Below are 21,400 nucleotides of genomic sequence, written 5' to 3'. Positions count from 1 at the left end.
ACCAAACATGTTATGGAACCGGCTGATGGCAAGTCACTGCGACCTCACATGTTAGTTGGGACACATACTCGACCCTACGGGAGACAGGCATGCGACACCGGTCTCACTCCTACTATCCTGGGTGGTTACGAGATAGTAGTCAGTAATGGTTCATTAACTAGACAAATCACTCAGACGCACCCTGTGTGAAGAAATTTAGCGTCACTTTATGCATTGAAGTACCAGAGTGGTGAGAGGATTTGCATCGTGTCGGTAATGACAGCCCAGAAAGCGTCTATGAAGGGATGACCTCACTGTAGTAGCAACTAACTCTAATAATCAGACAAAGGGCGATAAGAACGAGGATCTATCAATTGTCGTGACTAATCTCAATGTACAACTCGAAGAACTTTTAGACATATCACCACAATTGTTAGTCAGAAACTCGTTGATCTCACGATCAGAGGAAGCTCCGAATACTCGTACTCTTACTGTCTTGCATCAGGATGGGTGCAAGAACAGTATAAGCCACTATGAGAACTGTTCGGCAAGAAGGTCGTCAGACCTAGTCTTCGCGTTGGAAAGCCCCAGATATATCCGGGAAGATGAGCCTTTTGGTGTGTGTACTGATTATCGGGAACTCATCAAGGTGACAGTCAAGGAACCGTTTTCTATGACCGTGTATTGACGACCCATCGACTAGTTGCAAGGAACGAGCTTTATCAGATGAAAGTCCAGGGGGAAAAGATTATTAAAGCGACACATCCGACGCAATTCAGCCATGCGACTTTGTACCCCATGACCTTTGGGGTGGTCATCACACCCGCAGCTTTACGTATCATGTGAACCAACCATGTTATTCGATGACGTTCCGAATCTTTCCCCAAGAGAAAAAGAACATCACAGGCATTCTTGCATTTTATTAGGAGAGCCCCTGAGGGAGGAGCCATACCGCACGAAGTCTCGATGAATGTAACTTCTGGGTTCGAGAGGCATCTTGGGTGGGCCATATAATCAATGAAGCAGGGATGCACGTGGATCTCGCTAAGACCCGTTTTGGTTGGAAACTGATCGACGCTGAAGAACTCCCCGAGGCTACAACGATTACCTGGTTCCGCTTGATGTTACCGCAGATTAATCGTAAGGATTCCGGAAACCACCAAAACTTAGACCTCTCTAGTACAGCCGAGTGATGTGATTACGAAGGACAGAACAGGAGGACGCCTTTCCAACTTTCGAATCTTAACTCTGCAAGACGCTGAGCATCGTTTCACCCGAGGGTGTGGGTAATACAGTGGTATATCATCATGTTTGAATCGGAGTCCCAGTTACACGCCGACGCAACACAAGAAAGTGACGACTTACGTAATGGAGTTACGAAGAAGAACAGCACGACACACAACCGGTGGTAGAAATCGTGGCCTTTGGATTCACTTGGAGGCATTACTTGGGCGGTACCGAACGCGTTACTTAGACCGATCACAAGGGCCTCCCGTGTATCCTGACCACGAAAGAAGCTTTATCAATTGATGAGGACGCTGGAGGGAACTTTTGGATGATTACGACCGTGAGACCTGAACGTGCACGACCTTGCAGTTCGCTATCCACTCTGACACACCTGACCAGACTCACCTTGTTCGAAGTGAAGACCTGTTGGAAGAGAATTCACAAGATGGGTTCATGCAAGGCATGGAGAAGCAACTATTGGCAGGGCGGACGACATTCGCTATCTCATGGAACAAATGTGGATCCCACTATACAGCAACCGTATGGAACTCATACTGAGCGAAGCACATCGACTCCGATGTTCCGGTAGTCTGGACTTGATAGGGGACATTAGGATTTTAAGTCTCGTATGAATAACCGGGCATGAAGGCCCCATAACACTACATATGAACGATGTTGGACATGTGCGAAAGTCAAGGTGGAACACCGAAAACCTACTTGTTTGACAGTAACCAGAAACACCCATATGGAAACGAGAACGAACACCATAAAATTGTCATTGGTTTACTTAAAACTCAGAACGGAACCGATATCACCTAGTGATCGTATATTGCCTCACGAAACCAGCACACTCTCTTACAATCAAGAAAACTAGCGAGTCTTCATAAGCTGTGGATGTTCTTCTGAGAGAGGCGGCCTAATGCACGAGGTGCCAACTTCTGTTACTTCTGATATTGGAGCTATACCTGATTTATGACAGGCAATACACGATACCCTCGGCTTACGTCTAGGCATGGACGTTTCGCATCACCGTGGGGCAAACGATCAGAGTAAACGAACCATCCTTGCACACGAGGACATGCTATGAGTAGTACTGGAAGGACGCTCATCTTTGGGTGGGTGATAACCTAATCACAGGTCCAGGACTTGAGCTCAAAACTCTTGAAGATTGATTAGATCGGAAATTGTTTGATGGCAACGCGTAGCTGCTAGGAAGACTGATAAGCTTAAGAAACTCTGGGAGTTTGTTGTGGACGAACATGTCATAATCGAAAGTATCACCTAGGAGGGTGCGGTATGTTATAGTAAACATGGTAATCTTAGCTTTCGACGCGTGGGAACATTCGAACTACTAGAATGAAACGGTGGCATGGCTCACAAACCCGGACTAATTGATGGAGTGGGATAACTGTTGTAATGGTATGTACGCCATGGATGTAAGACCGTGTTGTCTGATGAAACCCTTATGATACCCTTGTCGGAATCTGAAGTCATCAGAACAGTTGTATTTATCAGGGAACCTATCGAAAACACGGACTAAGGAGTCAAGGTTCCCTAGCATAAGTTGTATGACAATTGTGTGGATTTGTTAAACTTCAATACGTGGACTGGAGTTTACATAGGAATGTAAGAATCTGTTGAAACTTTAATATCCTCAATGGTTCAAGAGGTTGAACCAACCATGGTTATCACTGGTGAATTTCGGGACGAAATTCCTCTTCAAGTTGGGGATGATGTAACACCTGAGGAAAATCCGCAGCAATCCTGAATTGCCACTTCACTCTCTCGTACTTACTTGTCAAATTTCGGGACGAAATTTCCTTCAAGTTGGGGATGATGTGACAACCCGAATTTCCGAGGACCCAAGATCCTTCGACTGGAGATCTTTCGACTGGAGTGCCAGTCTTTCGAATATCCTTCGACCTTAGGATATATGACCTTTCGAGATAAGACCTTTCGACCGAGTTCTAGTCTTTCGACCTGAGGCTTAATCCTTCGGCCCACTTGTTGTAAACTGAATCCTGGCCCAACTATTATACTTAAACATGATCACCGGCCCACTAATTGTTTGTTCGGCATTATAACTGGAAAGTGACATCCCTATATCACACAATATACTACATAGCAAACCCTACTTCTCATCTTCTACGTACGGCTGCAGACCCCCCCCCCCCATCTGCAATATCATCTTAATCGATCAAGACATCCAGTTAGTAAGTTCAATTCATGTTTGTTTAATGCTCAAACTGCTTGATTGTGATATGATGCATATGTAAATAATTATTAATCTTGTGAGATAAACTGTTATGCTAGTAATTCTTTGTTGATGTTTATGACTAGTGATGCATGATCGATGATGGATATACCTTGTTATGATCTGATTGGAACATGAACATGTGAGTTAATTCTAGGAAAGATAAGGTTGATCTCTAGGTAGTGATTAGGGTTATATGTATACATGATAAACCGGTGATGCGAAACTAGACAGTCGCTCACGGTATCAAATCGATAATGTAGGATTCATGCTGAAGTGGTAATTATCATGTGCTGATTGACTGTTATTGTTGATTGATGGAACGATTATACGAAGTATTGAATGATTACGTATTACTGTTTTGGTAAACACATCGATGATTTGATGCAAGAGTCTTTGTGATGCTTGATCATGTAACTGTAAGCGATGATTAGGGCTGTGATAGGGTGTAACTGTTGATCGAATGATAATTGCTGAATCGTATGTTTAGGGTTCTTGGAACCGAAAGATAACTGTGTTTGTCGAAAACTAACTGTGTTTGTCGAAAGATGACTGTTGTTGTCGAAAGATAACTTGTGATCGAAAGATAAGTGTAACTGAAAGATAACTTGTGATCGAAAGATAAGTGTAACTGAAAAATAACTTGTGATCGAAAGATAAGTGTAACTGAAAGATAAGGGTTGTATCGAAAGATAACTGTGGTGAACCGAAAGATAACACTTTGCCGAAAGATACCTGTTGACCGAAAGATACTAAGGAGTTATGAACATACTTTGAATAATGGAATTTGTGCTTGGTTAATTGGTATGCCATGCTTAGTGATGGATGTTAACACTTGTATTCGTGTACACTAGCTGATGACTAAATGTGAAATGATACGTGTTGTGCTTGTATGCAACTGATTGTTATGTGTAACTGTCATAGGGCTTGGTAAATCACTGTTGTGAAACGAGTAAATAATTCTACCGAGCAAACCAAGGTGAGTTCACTACATTCGAGCATGCGTCCCAGTGGTTGGGGACAGTCAGTGGGTATCCCATGGGGGGATGAGTCTTTGGGTAAAAACGAGTATATTGGTTAATATTCTCACCTATCATCTTTTGTAAGTCCCTCATCGGGTATTAGTTAGTAGCGCTACTTAGGTTTGGCACCCTCACCCCGTGCCTGTAGAGGACGGAGGTGAACTAATGACCCAGTCTGGCCCAGTACTAGATAGGAGTACGTGGGAAGGGCAGTCGTGTATTTCAGGAGCCGTCATTGTTCGGAAATGAGATATTAACAATATTACTTGCATTGGTTATTGAACTGTTTTACATACAACGGGTAACAAACGTTTTCTAAAACTGTGAACTCGCCAGCTTTGTCTGATACACGTGTTACATGCTCGCAGGACGTTAGGCATCTTGGTATTGGGAAGCTTGCTATCTGGGAGTGCTGGAGTGGTCATGGATCGAGGCTCTTGGATTAAATTACATTTGATACATTGGTTTTAAGCGTTACTATGAAACAATTGCTAAACAACTTATTACATGCTTCCGCTACACAACTTTTGAGAATTAATATTATGTTGATAACTTATTCTGGTAAAATAATGTCATGACTTATTTAGATATTTATCATTGGTTCAATGTGATTGGTGGCTCGAACTCTGATGCGTAACACGTCTCGCGGGGTTTCCGCAGGTGAAATTTTTGGGGGTGTTACAGTTGGTATCAGAGCCACTGGTTATAGTGAACTAGGTTTTAAAACGTTTTATAAAACCAGACTATAACCGAACAACTTCGAAAATCGATCATGACACTCAGCTCCAGATTGCAAGGTTCGTTTCTCTCTCACTTTATACATTACTTGTTTAACAGTCACACACTCACAACGTATATGAACTGAAACAATTAGCACCATAGTGACTTGATAGCGTGACCCCACACATCGACTCATGCGAGCCATAGACCTGTTGATATCATCTGTTGTGTTGTTTGAACGGGGGAAACTTTGAGCGCGAGCTAAGAAGCACTGAGATAAGCATGCAAATTGCCTTATTATTATGGGTGCACACTTAATAATAACGCGGGGTGCATGCAAGTCCCAGTGAGACTTATCGAGCGTGAGGAGGGTTCTGCCCTACTATGTGTGAACTTGGTAGTACGTAAATATCAGTATGATACTTGACTCTCATCTCGTTTCGACCTCTAAATCGGTTTATTCCCAACTATAGAAACATGAGTGGACGAGGACATGGACGTGGCAACATCACCATGACTCAGGCTGAGTTGACCGACCTAATCAACACCCGCGTGGCTGAGGCTTTAGCAGCCTATCAAGCTGGTACGGAATGTACCAAGCATCCTTACCCCCATATTGTGTACACGAACTTTTCACTTCCCATCAAACATTTACGAACCTCGATGTTAACAAACATTGCCTGAACACTCATCAGAACGCCTAGCAAACTGTGTAGAATGCTAGGTGCTTGTGCGAACGTCCCTGAGTTGGATGTGGTAGCGTCGAATGAATGGTTATTACCTTCCTCACTTATCTTCATTTGTTTGGACCCAACACACTAACGCTCTAAACCTCGAAGTGCGATCACTTTTGCAACACTCTTGAAACACACTGGGAATAATTCGAATCACTTGCTGGAATGATGGACAAAAGGATGAGTGTAGTATCCTACCGACTTCAGTATTTGGACGACCCCGATTACCAGCAACGAACACCAGCGAACTGACTTCAATCTAAAGTTTTTAACACTGGACAGCGACTCGTGGGGGTCAACTGTTACAAACCAATCTGGACTTTAGCAATGACAACAGATCTTAGTGTGGGATGTGTAAATTCCAACACAACGAGTAGTACCTTGGAACTCGGCACGAAGTGTGAAGAGAGGGACATTGTGGTGAAAGAACGTGGCGTTCGGCTTCAAGCACCAACATTAGAGCAACAGTATTCGTGACACCCAGGTACTTGTAATAGTAGCCTACTGTAAGGGAAATGAAGGTGCCTTCGGCATGCATTGGACGTTGATAATTCAAAACGACCACAACCAAGGGAGCGATGACGGTACGGGAGGAATCCGCGTGATTGTAACAATTACACCGGTAGTGGTGCTCACGGAAGGGAAGTTAGGATTGATGTGAGCAACGATAGGACAATAACAACATGGTGGTTTGGATGGGTAGAAAATCGTTTCGCCCTAATTCTGTCTAACCCTGATGATTCGCAAAACCAAACATGTTATGGAACCGGCTGATGGCAAGTCACTGCGACCTCACATGTTAGTTGGGACACATACTCGACCCTACGGGAGACAGGCATGCGACACCGGTCTCACTCCTACTATCCTGGGTGGTTACGAGATAGTAGTCAGTAATGGTTCATTAACTAGACAAATCACTCAGACGCACCCTGTGTGAAGAAATTTAGCGTCACTTTATGCATTGAAGTACCAGAGTGGTGAGAGGATTTGCATCGTGTCGGTAATGACAGCCCAGAAAGCGTCTATGAAGGGATGACCTCACTGTAGTAGCAACTAACTCTAATAATCAGACAAAGGGCGATAAGAACGAGGATCTATCAATTGTCGTGACTAATCTCAATGTACAACTCGAAGAACTTTTAGACATATCACCACAATTATTAGTCAGAAACTCGTTGATCTCACGATCAGAGGAAGCTCCGAATACTCGTACTCTTATTGTCTTGCATCAGGATGGGTGCAAGAACAGTATAAGCCACTATGAGAACTGTTCGGCAAGAAGGTCGTCAGACCTAGTCTTCGCGTTGGAAAGCCCCAGATATATCCGGGAAGATGAGCCTTTTGGTGTGTGTACTGATTATCGGGAACTCATCAAGGTGACAGTCAAGGAACCGTTTTCTATGACCGTGTATTGACGACCCATCGACTAGTTGCAAGGAACGAGCTTTATCAGATGAAAGTCCAGGGGGAAAAGATTATTAAAGCGACACATCCGACGCAATTCAGCCATGCGACTTTGTACCCCATGACCTTTGGGGTGGTCATCACACCCGCAGCTTTACGTATCATGTGAACCAACCATGTTATTCGATGACGTTCCGAATCTTTCCCCAAGAGAAAAAGAACATCACAGGCATTCTTGCATTTTATTAGGAGAGCCCCTGAGGGAGGAGCCATACCGCACGAAGTCTCGATGAATGTAACTTCTGGGTTCGAGAGGCGTCTTGGGTGGGCCATATAATCAATGAAGCAGGGATGCACGTGGATCTCGCTAAGACCCGTTTTGGTTGGAAACTGATCGACGCTGAAGAACTCCCCGAGGCTACAACGATTACCTGGTTCCGCTTGATGTTACCGCAGATTAATCGTAAGGATTCCGGAAACCACCAAAACTTAGACCTCTCTAGTACAGCCGAGTGATGTGATTACGAAGGACAGAACAGGAGGACGCCTTTCCAACTTTCGAATCTTAACTCTGCAAGACGCTGAGCATCGTTTCACCCGAGGGTGTGGGTAATACAGTGGTATATCATCATGTTTGAATCGGAGTCCCAGTTACACGCCGACGCAACACAAGAAAGTGACGACTTACGTAATGGAGTTACGAAGAAGAACAGCACGACACACAACCGGTGGTAGAAATCGTGGCCTTTGGATTCACTTGGAGGCATTACTTGGGCGGTACCGAACGCGTTACTTAGACCGATCACAAGGGCCTCCCGTGTATCCTGACCACGAAAGAAGCTTTATCAATTGATGAGGACGCTGGAGGGAACTTTTGGATGATTACGACCGTGAGACCTGAACGTGCACGACCTTGCAGTTCGCTATCCACTCTGACACACCTGACCAGACTCACCTTGTTCGAAGTGAAGACCTGTTGGAAGAGAATTCACAAGATGGGTTCATGCAAGGCATGGAGAAGCAACTATTGGCAGGGCGGACGACATTCGCTATCTCATGGAACAAATGTGGATCCCACTATACAGCAACCGTATGGAACTCATACTGAGCGAAGCACATCGACTCCGATGTTCCGGTAGTCTGGACTTGATAGGGGACATTAGGATTTTAAGTCTCGTATGAATAACCGGGCATGAAGGCCCCATAACACTACATATGAACGATGTTGGACATGTGCGAAAGTCAAGGTGGAACACCGGAAACCTACTTGTTTGACAGTAACCAGAAACACCCATATGGAAACGAGAACGAACACCATAAAATTGTCATTGGTTTACTTAAAACTCAGAACGGAACCGATATCACCTGGTGATCGTATATTGCCTCACGAAACCAGCACACTCTCTTACAATCAAGAAAACTAGCGAGTCTTCATAAGCTGTGGATGTTCTTCTGAGAGAGGCGACCTCATGCACGAGGTGCCAACTTCTGTTACTTCTGATATTGGAGCTATACCTGATTTATGACAGGCAATACACGATACCCTCGGCTTACGTCTAGGCATGGACGTTTCGCATCACCGTGGGGCAAACGATCAGAGTAAACGAACCATCCTTGCACACGAGGACATGCTGTGAGTAGTACTGGAAGGACGCTCATCTTTGGGTGGGTGATAACCTAATCACAGGTCCAGGACTTGAGCTCAAAACTCTTGAAGATTGATTAGATCGGAAATTGTTTGATGGCAACGCGTAGCTGCTAGGAAGACTGATAAGCTTAAGAAACTCTGGGAGTTTGTTGTGGACGAACATGTCATAATCGAAAGTATCACCTAGGAGGGTGCGGTATGTTATAGTAAACATGGTAATCTTAGCTTTCGACGCGTGGGAACATTCGAACTACTAGAATGAAACGGTGGCATGGCTCACAAACCCGGACTAATTGATGGAGTGGGATAACTGTTGTAATGGTATGTACGCCATGGATGTAAGACCGTGTTGTCTGATGAAACCCTTATGATACCCTTGTCGGAATCTGAAGTCATCAGAACAGTTGTATTTATCAGGGAACCTATCGAAAACACGGACTAAGGAGTCAAGGTTCGCTAGCATAAGTTGTATGACAATTGTGTGGATTTGTTAAACTTCAATACGTGGACTGGAGTTTACATAAGAATGTAAGAATCTGTTGAAACTTTAATATCCTCAATGGTTCAAGAGGTTGAACCAACCATGGTTATCACTGGTGAATTTCGGGACGAAATTCCTCTTCAAGTTGGGGATGATGTAACACCTGAGGAAAATCCGCAGCAATCCTGAATTGCCACTTCACTCTCTCGTACTTACTTGTCAAATTTCGGGACGAAATTTCCTTCAAGTTGGGGATGATGTGACAACCCGAATTTCCGAGGACCCAAGATCCTTCGACTGGAGATCTTTCGACTGGAGTGCCAGTCTTTCGAATATCCTTCGACCTTAGGATATATGACCTTTCGAGATAAGACCTTTCGACCGAGTTCTAGTCTTTCGACCTGAGGCTTAATCCTTCGGCCCACTTGTTGTAAACTGAATCCTGGCCCAACTATTATACTTAAACATGATCACCGGCCCACTAATTGTTTGTTCGGCATTATAACTGGAAAGTGACATCCCTATATCACACAATATACTACATAGCAAACCCTACTTCTCATCTTCTACGTACGGCTGCAGACCCCCCCCCATCTGCAATATCATCTTAATCGATCAAGACATCCAGTTAGTAAGTTCAATTCATGTTTGTTTAATGCTCAAACTGCTTGATTGTGATATGATGCATATGTAAATAATTATTAATCTTGTGAGATAAACTGTTATGCTAGTAATTCTTTGTTGATGTTTATGACTAGTGATGCATGATCGATGATGGATATACCTTGTTATGATCTGATTGGAACATGAACATGTGAGTTAATTCTAGGAAAGATAAGGTTGATCTCTAGGTAGTGATTAGGGTTATATGTGTACATGATAAACCGGTGATGCGAAACTAGACAGTCGCTCACGGTATCAAATCGATAATGTAGGATTCATGCTGAAGTGGTAATTATCATGTGCTGATTGACTGTTATTGTTGATTGATGGAACGATTATACGAAGTATTGAATGATTACGTATTACTGTTTTGGTAAACACATCGATGATTTGATGCAAGAGTCTTTGTGATGCTTGATCACGTAACTGTAAGCGATGATTAGGGCTGTGATAGGGTGTAACTGTTGATCGAATGATAATTGCTGAATCGTATGTTTAGGGTTCTTGGAACCGAAAGATAACTGTGTTTGTCGAAAACTAACTGTGTTTGTCGAAAGATGACTGTTGTTGTCGAAAGATAACTTGTGATCGAAAGATAAGTGTAACTGAAAGATAACTTGTGATCGAAAGATAAGTGTAACTGAAAAATAACTTGTGATCGAAAGATAAGTGTAACTGAAAGATAAGGGTTGTATCGAAAGATAACTGTGGTGAACCGAAAGATAACACTTTGCCGAAAGATACCTGTTGACCGAAAGATACTAAGGAGTTATGAACATACTTTGAATAATGGAATTTGTGCTTGGTTAATTGGTATGCCATGCTTAGTGATGGATGTTAACACTTGTATTCGTGTACACTAGCTGATGACTAAATGTGAAATGATACGTGTTGTGCTTGTATGCAACTGATTGTTATGTGTAACTGTCATAGGGCTTGGTAAATCACTGTTGTGAAACGAGTAAATAATTCTACCGAGCAAACCAAGGTGAGTTCACTACATTCGAGCATGCGTCCCAGTGGTTGGGGACAGTCAGTGGGTATCCCATGGGGGGATGAGTCTTTGGGTAAAAACGAGTATATTGGTTAATATTCTCACCTATCATCTTTTGTAAGTCCCTCATCGGGTATTAGTTAGTAGCGCTACTTAGGTTTGGCACCCTCACCCCGTGCCTGTAGAGGACGGAGGTGAACTAATGACCCAGTCTGGCCCAGTACTAGATAGGAGTACGTGGGAAGGGCAGTCGTGTATTTCAGGAGCCGTCATTGTTCGGAAATGAGATATTAACAATATTACTTGCATTGGTTATTGAACTGTTTTACATACAACGGGTAACAAACGTTTTCTAAAACTGTGAACTCGCCAGCTTTGTCTGATACACGTGTTACATGCTCGCAGGACGTTAGGCATCTTGGTATTGGGAAGCTTGCTATCTGGGAGTGCTGGAGTGGTCATGGATCGAGGCTCTTGGATTAAATTACATTTGATACATTGGTTTTAAGCGTTACTATGAAACAATTGCTAAACAACTTATTACATGCTTCCGCTACACAACTTTTGAGAATTAATATTATGTTGATAACTTATTCTGGTAAAATAATGTCATGACTTATTTAGATATTTATCATTGGTTCAATGTGATTGGTGGCTCGAACTCTGATGCGTAACACGTCTCGCGGGGTTTCCGCAGGTGAAATTTTTGGGGGTGTTACACAAACCTTATCATTTTTTTCCCTCAAAATCCAGAATGTGTTTAGTTTACCCTTATTACACAAGTATCCAAGCTTGCCGGGTCTAAACCACATTCTAATCCGGTTCTCGCTTAATCTTGCGTTTTGAACCGTATCCTCCTTTAAAACTAACCGGTCTAAGCATAGGCTTAATTTAGACCCGTTAGGAATCTAATAGGTTATTAAAAACCTTCGTTCCTGATTTAGGAGCCCAGTAAAAGCTATCTGTACTTGCTTGGTGGTATACGGCTGGGATAAATTATATAAATTTGCTCAGGTAAATATTTTTAACTTATTTTCCCTTATACGAGCTTGGGGTACGGTATATAAAATACCGCTTGGTCGGGCATTTGACTTTAATCGTTTGGTGGTTAAATATTATCAAGATGACCCGTTTAAAAATTTGGTTTTGTTTGCTTAACGCCTTTGGGGGTTTAATGACCATGTCCCGGATATCCTTGGCATCATTCATGGAATGGCCACGACCTTAGCACACGGGTGTAGGCGTACACCCGTCAATGCATTTATAATTAATAAGGTATAACCGCCAGTTACGAGAATAACTCGCCGTGGGACTATACTATGTGGTGTGTCTATTAATCTTTAACCCGGCATGAATCAGGCAACTGAACGCATAACAAACATGTAATTCTTATACAAGTTTATATATAAATAATTATCCCAAGTTATAAAATGTTTTTGTGCCTTGTGCATTCAAATAAATTTTCTAAACCTTTTCAAAATGAGTCAGTTAAATTGTATTTACCTGTGTAAACTGACGTATTTTCCCAAAGAGGCTAAGTGCAAGTACTAATCGGAATAGGCTGGCCTCTCCTAGCATCAAATAAAAGTCTCGCAAGCTTAGATGCCTTTAAAGTCTGTTGAACAAAGTTTCCTTTCTTTATTTGATCCGCCTGTGGATCCTTTACATTCTGTTTGTAATATTGTGATATTACTTTATATCGGTTTGTAATATTTATCTTTTGCTTCCGCTGTGCATTTAAAATTGTGTTGTTTGACTATAACGATATCAACTACGTCACAATACTCCCCACCGGGCCCACCGGTAATACGTGCAAATATCGGGGTGTGACAGGTTGGTATCAGAGCCAACATTGAGTGAATTAAACACTAGCCTTTTGTGTTTGATCTCAATGACACAGTAGCACATTCCTTGACCTTCTGAGTTTAGACTTAACATAGGAATACTCTCATCTCTATTCGGAGAATTATTGCCTTCAATTCTATATATTTTAATATGTTGCCAAGCAAAGAAGCCATAATGGAAATTCTCCCCATTTGAAGCCTAGGGAAGGCCGAGCTTCGTACTGCGACTAGGATTAACGTGCAACCAAGGAGAAAGCATTCAGAAATAAAATGAAGAAGAAACTCCTTTGCTGAAGATCGTTTCCTTAGTAGTCCTTATAAGGACATATTTATCTTTCAGTCCCTTCGAGGACAACATTATTCCTTTCAAGTCTCGTTCAGGGCAATTATGTACCTCTTTTAAAATACTTGGAATGTTTTATCTAAATGTTTCATACATCATTATATATGAACATAAAATATGAATAACAACATTCCTTTTATAAGATCTACCATTATAATAAAATGGCAAAATCTAAAAAGAACAAGACCTAGCCCATGTGTCATTTTAAGAATAGGGCCAAGATGGCAGTTCCTCAATTAGATCCAGATCCCTATTAACATTTCAATTTAGGATTTGTTCTGCGTTAAATATTAAAAAGAATCTTAAAGGTAAACCTAGCCTATATGACAAGGCCAAGATGGTAGAACCTATTCAAAAGATTCAAATCCTTGTTAACATCTGAAACATGTTTAACACTCCTGACAAAGGTGATGCTATAAAATCACACTTGTCATCTTTATATTAGGAACTTCCAAACCCCTTATTTAGCATAAATGATCAATAGGAATCATGGCTAACAAATGTCGAACATGATGTACACATCAAAACATCCATTCGGGATATGTACCTACGGGCAAAGATGTATACATGAAAAAGATAACTTTATTTCATAACTTCTTGTCAAGACAATGAACTGTGAAATTTTACGATCCAAAGGAATCATTGATTATGTTTTAAAATTCCTTAGTGACAAGGTCTCTGTGCCATCAAAAGTCCTTTGGAATAAACCCTTGTGCTATATAAAATGTCGGTACGACATTGACAGTCGTGATTTATGCCCCTTGTCTAATAAATGTGAAGGATTATATTCCGTTTAAGCGCCAAAGATGGATTATTTAAAAACCTAGGCAAAACATAATCAAATAAATTAATACTATCTACTGGCCTATATGGTTTATTTGCACCATGGCTATTTAATCATCAAACTCGACAATTCACTATATAATTAAGCAAATTATTACTACTTGGTTTGTAGCCTTCAAAGCTTCACCATGGCTGACTCCTCTGAAGCTCACAATCATCCAGTTGATCAGAAAGATGATGCAAGATTGAACTTAACAAGCACCGAGTTACAAGCTATGTTAGATACAGCCGTAAACAAAGTTGTGGACCGAGTATTAAAGGATCATAAGCGAAAGTGCGATAATACCCCGAATAAGGGTTACAAAAAGGGTAAGACTGGTTCAAGCTATAACAATTCCAAGCCAAAGGAGGCCAAACCCGAATGTAAAACCTGCTGGAAGAAGCACTTCGGAAAATGTTTCTATGAACAGACCAGGGGATGTTTCATCTGTAAAGGGATGGATCACAAGACCCATGAATGCAAGGACTTGAAGGACAACCAGGAGTCAAGTGAAAAGACCAGATACAAAACCTGTAGGAAATACCACCTCAGGAGATGCAGATTTGAATCTCAGCCTCTAACTTGTGGAATTTGCAAATCTAAGGAGCATAAGACCTTGGATTGCAAAAATTTGAAAGATGCGACCTGTTATGGTTGCAACGAGAAGGGGCATATCAAGACTAATTTCCCAAATAAAACTAAGAAGCCTGGGGAGGCTAAGAAAACCAAAGCTGGGGACTCTCAAATGGATGCTCAAGAGGCTATTCAGGATGATAATGTCACAACAGGTACTTTCTTTATCAATAACGCTCATGCTAGAGTATTTTTTGATTCAGGTTCAGATAAGTCTTTCGTAGACAATGGATTTTGTAAATTATTAAATCTGTCTGTTAAAACTCTAAATGTCACACCCCGATTTCCACGCGTCTCACCGGTGGGCCCGGTGGGGGATTATCGTGACGTAGTTGGCAACAATATAGTCAAACCACACAATATATGAATGCACAGCGGAAGCATAAAGATAATTATGTTTCAACCATTGCTTGCAATATCATTGTATTACGAATAGTTGAAAATGTATCCACAGAGGATCAAATAAAATATAAGTATTGTTCAACAGACGTAGGCATCTTAAGCTTGCGAGACACTTTATTGATGCTAAGGAGAAATAGCCAGCCAATTACGCTTAGTACCTGCATTTAATCTTTTTGGGAAAATACGTCAGTTTACACTGGTAAATACATTCAACCGACACTTTTGTAAAATGTTTTTGTGCCTTGTCGCGGGACTATACTATGTGGTGTGTCTATTAATCTTTAACCCGGCATGAACCGGGCAACTGAACGCATAACAAACATGTAATTCTTTTACAAGTTTATATATAAATAATTATCCCAAGCTATAAAATGTTTTTGTGCCTTGTCCATTGATGTGCCTTAGGTGTAATATGTTTTAGGTATATATTTTAAGCCCTTTTTACACTTTTTAGCCAAGTTTTAAATTTATAAAACACGATATTTACTAACACTAAACACACATATGGGCAAGTGCACCCATCGTGGACGTAGTATAGTGTTGGTAAGATACCGAGGTCGTCCAAGGACACAAGAGCTTTTAGTACCGGTTTATCCTCAACGTCTAATCAAATCAAAAATGTTAGAAAAAAGGTTTTAAACTAAGAAAATAAAACTAACTAAAATGCTGAAAAATAAAACAAAAATAAAAACAGATAGACAAGATGAATCGCTTGGATCTGAGTCGTGTATAGTGTAACCTTTGATTATTTTCGCACTTTTGCACTTGTTTAAGAGATTATCTTAGTTATTGTAGTAGGCCCCTCTTTTGAAGGCGACGTTACCCTCAACCCAGTAGTTTGAGTCAGCAATGATACAATCCTAAAGGGTCGGATTATTGAAAGATAATTAATTAAGTTATTAATGCATAATGTGGTAAGCCCCTTTTTTGAAGGCGACGTTACCCTCGGCTAAGTAGTCTGAGTCAGCAGTGATACAGTCCTAAGTAGCCGGGTTAAAGTTTTAATAGTAGTTTAACTTATGAGGGGGTCAAAGAGTTTGGACCCCCGCCATCCAATACCGTTGGGTATTGAAGGAGGTCCTACTAAATTTGACTCAGGTCCTTTGCAGGATCTATACACTGAACAATGACAAGACTCTTACCAAACCGTTCCCTTAACCCCCGACCAGGTAGCCAACATACCTCCATATAGACCGTGGAGATATGAATGGTGAAAATTTTTTATTTTATATAGACAGTAAAATAATGCCAAGACACCACGGACAAACGATAAGGAAGAATCACCTTCAACATAAGAAACTAGTAATTAAAGTCATTAATACAAAACCAATTAAAAAGTGCAAAAGATTAAAAATAAAAAGTATTACACTAGACACTTGTCTTCACCAAGTGATGTAAGAGACTTAGGCAAACATGGCCTTTGATTGTCAAGAACTCTTACGATCAATCTTGGATCCCGAGACGACTCATACACTCTACGATGGACAATGGATGATGGTGGTGGATGATGGTGTTGTGATGGTGGTGGGTGGTGGGTGAAGTGTGAGAGAGGTGGTGTGCCAAGGGATGAGTTGCAAGAGCTCCAAGCACTCCTATTTATAGGCTGAACAGCAGCTCGGGCACGGCCTCGTGTCCCACTCCGTCTCTCTCTTCATTAATTGTAATTCACAATTACAATAAATGCGCCTGCAGGAGGTTTGACCACGCCCCCGTGTCCGCTGGGCACGGCCCCGTGGTGAGCAGTAGAAGCTTCTATAAGTTTGTCTTTTCTGCTGTCACTTGGGCACGGCCCCGTGCTCACTGAGCACGGGGCGTGTTCAGCTTACTGCCTTCTTGCTTTTGCTTGGGAAGATGTTGTTGGGGGATTGGGCATGCCACGTTTGTTCCTTTTCTTGTATTTATGTTAGATTTAGCTGCCTTTTTTCTTCTTTTGTTCATTTGAGCTCATTTAATCCTGAAAATACAAAAGGAAGAGAAAAGCATACTTTTCCAACATTAGTACTAAAAAAGGGTTAGTTTTATGCCAAAATTGATGTAATTTATATGTTGCATTTTGTGCACATCAAATATCCCCACACTTGAATCTTTGTTTGTCCTCAAGAAAAACTCTTTATAATGTGGCTTTTTCACTCCCAAATGGAATGGGTAGAAGAGAAGGTTTTGGGCTTGTCATAGAGTGTCGGGATTTCCAAGATTATTTAGGTTTTATTTTTATTTATTTACGATCCTATTCGTCATGATTTATTAAAACTTTTCATAAGATAAATTACTTATTAGGGCATAACATGCCTTTTTAAAATTTCATTTATATACAAGCTCACATACCTCACGGGGGATCACTCAACACTCGGCCGAAGGTGTATTTTTAGTGAATCACTCGAGAGCGACATTGGAACTTATTCCTACGATAAGCTTACCAAGCAATCAATCTTCATCCTTTTTAACTATATACCTTTGTAAATATCAAAAGTACCTTTTGGGTGAAGGGTTAGGCTTGGGCTAAAGGTGGGTGGTTGGGTTAGTGGTTAGTAGAAAGGGCGGAAGGCGTAAAAAGCGTCGGTTTTCGTAAAACATTTTGTTTTTGTGACTTTTTATTTTAATGAAGCATTTATTCAAACAAGCCTTAGTTTCAATGAGCTTTGTTTGTTTATTTTCAACTTCATATTTTTAAAGGAAGGATGTCACAAGAAAACCGAGCTTTATTACGAAAATAAAGGGTTTAAAATGAAAAAGGGTTTTGGTGGGTAAAAGGTTAAAAGGGTTAAGAAATGAAAAGGTTTAGCTCAAAGGGGTTAACTAGGGGGATTTTGGGTAGGTGGTAAAAAAACTAAAAATAATGGTGTTGAAAGAAAAATGGGTTAGTCCTAATGCCTCAATCATTTACTTACTTGGGTTTAAGTTGGTAAGGACCGGGAATGTATCGTCGTGGCAAGTTCTAGAGTCGTAAGAACCAAGCGGCTATTCACACAAGAAACGAAAAATGAGCATTTAGTATAAAGATATATATTTGTATGCTCAATAAAGGCTCAAAACTCACTTTTTGTGGGAATGGGTTTTTACGTGATCAAGTATATATAATCAAATTTTAACTAAGCTTGTCATGCCGTTTCATAATTTTCTTACGTTGGTTCTTTTTTTATCACGACGCTGTCGGTTGTAAGTTTGTAAAAATATAACCTTTTCAGATCTTATAATTCCCAACTTAAACCTAGACAAGCAAAAAATAACTTTTTGAAAAAATTTGGGGTGATTAGCGGTTCCAATAGAGTTTTGTGTAAGGCTTGTAAATTAGGACTTGCGAGATTCAAGGTTTTAGCATCCCCCCACACTTAAATTACACATTGTCCTCAATGTGTCCCAAAAATAAGTTTTTAGGTTGATTGAATGTGTAAAATGGTGTTAAAAGCAAAATTTTATGTTATTGGCATCCTGGACACGGCCCCGTGGGGACCGGGCATGGCCCCGTGTTCAGGTGCCAGTAACAAAATTTAACAAAAAAGGGAAAGAAGCCTGGACACGGGGGCGTGTTTGGTGAACACGGCCCGTGTCCAGTTACCTGAACTGGGCATTTTCTTGCAGATTGTGCAGCACGGGGCCGTGTTGGCTGGACACGGCCCGTGCTGAACTTACAGTAATGAAGAAATTTCTTCGAATGGCCCAGTTTTCGTGCATGGTGTGATGTTTCTCGATTCCCTTGTTATCCTTCACCATCCCGAGTGTGTTTTATTCCTGCAACTATTAAAATTAATCTAAGCTAAACTAAAGATAGTTCCGCGGAATGCCTCCGTGGTGCGCCACGTTTATAAGGGTCCTTGGCTAGACCCAAAATGAGGTCATATGTTTTCAGAGTGGGATGTTTTGCATCCCATGTTGCACCGTCGGAGAGCTTCATCCAAACTCGAATCAATGACCTTCATGTAGTTGACCGGGTCATCGTCCTCCACTCTTTTCCCGACCCCAAACTTCACTTCCTTATCCCCAAACTTCAAAGTAAGTGTTCCGTCATTCATGTCTATCACTGTTTGTGCGGTGGCTAGAAATGGCCTCCCTGATATGAGAGGAACTTCGGTGTCTTCTTCCATGTCTAGTATGACAAAGTCTGCCGGGTAGACGAAATCGTCGACTTTGACCAATAGATTTTCAGCGACACCTTGTGGGTATTTGACGGATCTGTCGGCAAGTTGTATACTCATCTTGGTAGGACTTGTTTTTCCTAGGCCGAGTCGTTTGAACATTGATGCGGGCATGAGGTTAATGCTAGCCCCAAGGTCGGCTAGTGCATTGCGAACGGGGGTTTCCCCGATTGAGCACGGAATCGTGAAGCTTCCAGGATCAGTTTTCTTTTGTGGGAGTTTGTTGAGTACGAGGGCAGAGCATTCTTCGCCTAAGTTAACTAATTGCAATGATTCAATTTTCCTTTTATGAGTGAGGAAGTCCCTCATGAATTTTGAGTATTTGGGCATTCGAGTTAGGACTTCGATAAAAGGAATATTAACATGCAATTGTTTTAGTAGGTTTTCGAACTTTGCAAATTGCTCATCGGTCTTTTGACAAATCAACCTACCGGGGTAAGGAACTTGAGGGGCCTTGGTAGGCTCTTGAATAAGATAAGCTATCTTTTGTTGGGGCGGTGTTGTGCTTTCCTCATTTGGCGGTGGTGGAGCTTCCTCGGAACCCACGGTATGGTTTCTTAAGGTTATTAGATGGACTTGTGCTTTCGGATTTGTTTCGGTATTGCTTGGTAACGCGCCTTGTTGTCTTTCGGAGAAATTTTTAGCTAGTTGATTTAATTGTTTTTCAATGTTTTGTATACTAGCTTGTTGATTTCTAAAATTTGATTCCATTTGTTGGAATCGATCCGAGTTTTTATTTTCAGTGTCGGAGAAAAGGCGAGATACAGTATCTTCAAGCCTTTCTCGTCCACCTTGTTGTTGAGGAAAATTTTGTGACTCATTTCTTGGTTGTTGAAAGTTTGTTCGTTGGTTTAGGTTTTGTTGGTTACTACTATTGCTGGGTTCTCTCCAACCAAGGTTAGGGTGGTTAGGCCATCCTTGGTTGTAGGTACCCGTTGGAGGACCCGACGGCCTAGGTCTATTATCAATGTAGTTCACCGACTCTTGCGGATCGTCTGTTTCTTTCATACAACTCCAATTTTCATGTGGCCCACTACACCCTTCACAAGCCATCACCGAGACCGATTTTGTCATTTCTAACTTTTTGATCTTTGAAGAGAGGGCCTCGATTTGGGCTTGTAAAGAAGTGCTTTCATCAACCTTATAGGCGCCCGGGGCAATGGATTTATTGCCTCGGGGAGTGTGCCACTGAAAATTCGTTTGAGCAATTTCCTCAATTTGATTATATATTTCATGTGGGCGGCGATTACCTAAGAGTCCCCCGGAGCTAGAGTCAAGTGTTTGTCTTGTGTGTGGCAACAACCCATTGTAGAAAGTGGTTACTTGTTGCCATACCGCAAGACCGTGATGAGGACACTTTCGCAATAGCTCCTTGAACCTTTCCCAAGTTTCATATAAGGATTCCCCGTCCTCTTGCGAATATGTATTAATTTCAGTCATTAATTTAGCCGTTTTAGCGGGAGGGAAATACTTATATAGAAATTTTTGGGCTAGTTCATCCCAGGTGTTTACCGAACCAACTAGGAGGGCGTTGAGCCAAGCTTTTGCTCGGTCCTTTAGTGAGAAAGGAAACATTCAAAAGCGGATGGCGTCATTTGATGCTCCATTGATCCGAAAGGTATCACATATTTCCAAGAAATTAGTAATATGTAGATGGGGATCCTCGTCCGCAAGCCCATGGAAGGTTGCGGAGTTTTGGAGCATTTGTATCAAATGTGGCCGAAGTTCGAAGTTGTTAGCTTCGACATTCGGTGCATTGATAGCGGTGCCGAGATTACCCACGGTGGGACGTAGGTAATCCATGAGTGTACGTTGATCCGCCATTGGAAGTGGTTCCCCTAAAACATTCTCTTGGTTTTTAGCTTTGAGTCTTTTTCTGAGAAAGCGTTCGGGTTCTTCTAGAGGTTCTTTTATGTCTCTACTAGAACTGGAGCTCATACACTACGTAGAAAGTTCAGATGTGGTGTCCGGTTCCAAGTCCTGCAATAAAAACAGAAAAGAATGTTGGTCAGAAGGTTCACCACGGCCCCGTGCTCAGCGAACACGGCCCGTGGTTGGAGATACAGTGATTTTTTTTTTCGGATCCCTGTTACTGG

At 41.6% G+C, this 21,400-nt stretch overlaps 1 non-coding gene across 1 annotated transcript; it reads left to right on the top strand.

Annotated features, from left to right (window-relative positions):
- The first annotated feature begins 20,643 nt into the window (after positions 1-20,643).
- On the top strand, positions 20,644-20,750 carry LOC118486115. Its single transcript, XR_004877971.1, has one exon. It is a non-coding gene; the product is annotated as a small nucleolar RNA R71 (small nucleolar RNA).
- The last annotated feature ends 650 nt before the right edge of the window (positions 20,751-21,400 follow it).

The sequence above is a fragment of the Helianthus annuus genome, chromosome 13, assembly GCF_002127325.2.
Source record: "Helianthus annuus cultivar XRQ/B chromosome 13, HanXRQr2.0-SUNRISE, whole genome shotgun sequence".
Classification (NCBI taxonomy): domain Eukaryota; kingdom Viridiplantae; phylum Streptophyta; class Magnoliopsida; order Asterales; family Asteraceae; genus Helianthus; species Helianthus annuus.
The sequence above is the reverse complement of the archived record's forward strand: the minus strand, read 5'-3'. Positions and strand labels throughout refer to the sequence as shown.